Source organism: Polypterus senegalus, chromosome 13 (genome assembly GCF_016835505.1).
Source record: "Polypterus senegalus isolate Bchr_013 chromosome 13, ASM1683550v1, whole genome shotgun sequence".
Classification (NCBI taxonomy): Eukaryota; Metazoa; Chordata; class Cladistia; order Polypteriformes; family Polypteridae; genus Polypterus; species Polypterus senegalus.
The window spans coordinates 10,803,770-10,807,629 of NC_053166.1; positions in this window are offsets into that span (position 1 = coordinate 10,803,770).

Below are 3,860 nucleotides of genomic sequence, written 5' to 3' on the forward strand. Positions count from 1 at the left end.
CTTAATGCTGTGAAGCACATCTTTAGGGCCGCTTTATACTTCATGCTCAGAATGCGTACGCGCACGCATCATGGCTGCCAGGCGTTCCCAGCGTTCATTTGACACGCCCTCACAAATTAACGCTACGTATGCGCGAGTTGCAGTACCAGCAAAATGTGGGCAGGCGCAGCGTGATCAAAGTCGGAATGTGACGTCAGAGTCTCTGTTTACTATCCACATGTGACACAGGGATGTGCGGTCAGGGGAGGCAGCTGGGCCAGATTAAGATGAAATTGGGCCTGATGCTGCAAAGGTCTATTTTTTCTCGGCATTGGCGCACGTGCATTCGACACTCACCGTAGATGCGCACTCAGACCGACCAAGGAGCCTTAATTGCTTACGACGCAACCAGCCAGCCTTTATCGAACATGAATAATAATAACGACGTAGTATCGTAACAACTGGAGATTAACATCAAATTATGTAACATCAACATTCAATAGCAGTTGTCTGAAAAGTGCACTTCGGTTTTCTGCATTAACAATGAAATACACAAAATATCGCAATTCTCTTAAGAAAAAAAGAGTAAAAAAAAAAAGAATTTGCAGAGACATTGGTTCAAAGTGACTCAGTTCAGGCTCTTGGGGGTAAACATGTGTCCACGATTTAAATTTCATAATAAACCAGAATCCTGTCGAGGATTTTAAAAATTCTAAACATCCATGCCGCGCCCGCGGGCCGGCGTTTAGTTTTACCTGTACAGATAACCATTTAAATAGCCATCGGTTTTTACTGTAGAACTAATTTTTCAAGTTGAAAAATTTGCTATGTGGCACATACTGACCAATAATAAAGTGTCAAGAATCCCCAAGATATTGAAAAAAACGCAGCTAAACTACTAAATAAACTGTTTAACGTAAAATTGATAGCATTAACTTGAAATCTTCGGTTAACAATAAACGCAACGACGTTACAGTTACGTCACAGCGCAAAGAACAATAGTAACTGTATAATAAGTAACGCTGTGTCTAGGCGTCCGAAAGTGGGACTCCAGATTTCATTCTGAGAATTATTTTGAGGTTAATATAGCAAAGGAAAACTGTTCAGCTTCCGGAAAATTCTCGTCTGTTTTCATCTGGGCCTGTTGCAGGAATGGGCCTAATACTGCAGCCTCAATAGCACCCACCTTAATCCGGCCCTGGGAGGCAGGTGAGTCATCATGAAAAGTGGAAAAAAAAAAAACTAATTATTAATAACATAAAATAAAAACGTCCACAGGTCCGTACTATACATTTGTTTTCTGTACGCTTCCAATAATTTTGACCATTTTTATAATCAAAGTCGTGGAATTGGTGCCATTTCTTGTCTTCTTAGAGAGTCAAGGCTGGGGGGCTGTCAAGAGGCAGGTCCTGTTAAGCACTTCTTGTGCGATTTTGGGCTATACAAAAAATAAAACTATTGTATTTCCTGTTCAAATACAGGAAAGAAACGTGAGGTGGGGCAGCGCCAATCCTCACCTCCCCTCGGACCGCGCTCTCAATCACACACGGGGCTGGCGCGTATACTTGGCGCGTGCCTGCCACTGTCGCTCTGTGTGTCGCCAATATAACGTTTGCTATACACCCTGACTTTCCACAGTCTGGCTAATATCTTTAATGAAAGTGTGGGACATATTTAGTCATGCTGATCGGTCACAAAACCTCAGTGAGAGGGCACAAGGTGAGGTAGGCAGTACCGTGTCGCCCTGAAGAGGGCGCATGTGAGCCCAACAGGTGTGCGTTGCTGCTGTTCTTCTGCGCAGTGGCGCCGATAAGAAAGTCAAGAGCACAGCAGCACTCCGTTTTTATTTTTTGTTCCAAGCGGCTGGATGGAAGATTGAATTTTTTAAAACTAAAGGAAAATTAGGAGGAGTTTTACAAGAAAGTGACAAGAGATTTTCATGGCGAAGAACAGGCGCATGGATGTCATTTACAAATAACGGTTAAGATATGCCATAAACGGTTTTCAGTTTTATAAAAAAATAAACCTTACATAAAATATCTTTTTGTTGAATAGTCTGTATTAAAATTGTTTAAAGCATCAGCATTGAAAGCAACTAATTATTTCAATTAAAGGTCAAAATTGAAATCCGTTTTTATTACACATCACTCTATACTTGCATTTGCAGTTCACGAGAATGAATTGTGGAATTGCAACTGCAAATTTAGAACACATGGCGGGCGAGGTGCAAATGGGCCCTCTCGCCGCTATAAATGTAACGTTCTCTCTTAGCCAAGTATGCGCCTTACCTGTGCGTGTGTAAAGAATGCTGACGAGATACGAAACATAACCAGTAGTCAATGTGCATGCTGGCTGCCAAATGAATAGAGTAATAGAATTATTAGGAATGTTTGTAAACCTCACCAGCCATCAGCCTCACCGCACGTCACTGGCTGCACGGCCTGAAGAGATCCACCCATTTTCCAACCCGCCGAATTTAAACACAGGGTCACGGGGGTCTGCTGGAGCCAATCCCAGCCAACACAGGGCACAAGGCAGGAACCAATCCCGGGCAGGGTGCCAACCCACCGCAGGGCCTGAAGAGATCCATTTTTCAAAATCAAAGAACATACTAACAAGATCAAGTTACTGTGCCGTAGTCATCGCATTACACGAGGGACACTCAAAAAAGTTTCCACACTTTTTTTAAAACTATTTAGTAAGAATTAAGAATTTCAGAAACAAATGACATCACTTTTACACACGTAGTCAAGAGCGGCGTTTGGGGGCAAGTAGGGCGACACCCCCTCCCTGGCCCCGCGTGTCTAAGGGAACCCCGCTGTTGAGGTCCACGTGTCCCGTTCGAGCAGATTATACTCTCCAGTTATATTTTGACAAAGTCCACGTGTTATCTTGCAAAAATTTAGCGGAAAACGGCAATGAGATAAAACCTGTGTATGTTAACGATGTTTATTAAAATTTACGTGGAAGTCCGTACAGTCCACACATAACGGTAACAACGTCTGACGTGACGTGGGATTGATCAGCCTAGGCCCTGGCCCTATGGCCGCCTCTGTACGCAGTCACCTTCCTTTGCGTTGCAATTTTCCCAGTGACATGAAACTCTCAGACACGACCGATGACTATTCCTCCCGCCTTCACCGTTTCCGATGAAAATATACAAGTGCGGAAACCTTTGGAACATCTCTCATAATAAAAGTGCAGTCGGGCGGCCCAGCCAGTGTTTCTCTTCCCGGTGGTCCCAAGGCCGGATAAACGGGGAGGGTGGTTACATCAGGAAGGGCATCCAGCGTAAAACTTTGCCAGATTAATATGCGGACAACAGAGATTTCTATAGCGGATTGGTCGAGGTCCGGGTTAACAACGGTCATCAACAGGGTGCTGGTGGAAAGTGGGCTTCTGTTGGCTGAAGATGGTGAAGATGAGGGTTGGAGAGACGTCTCTGGAGGCAGGAGAGGAGAGGAACACGAGAACAATCTGGACAAGAACAGGCCATTCAGCCCAGCACAACGCTCGCCAGTCCTGTCCACGTAATTCTAAAAAAAAAAAATCATCATGTCGAGTTTTGAAGGTCCCCAAAGTCCTGCTGTCTACCACACTACTTGGTCACTTAGTCCATCTGTCTGTGGTTCTTCGTGTTTGTGTGAAATTTCCCCTTAAGTTTCCAACTGCGTCCCCGTGTGATTGATAGATAGATAGATTGAAAGGCACTATATAACAGATAGATAGAGTGAAAGGCACTATATAACAGATAGATAGATAGATGAGTGAAAGGCACTATATAACAGATAGATGAGTGAAAGGCACTATATAACAGATAGAGTGAAAGGCACTATATAACATAGATAGATAGAGTGAAAGGCACTATATAACAGATAGAT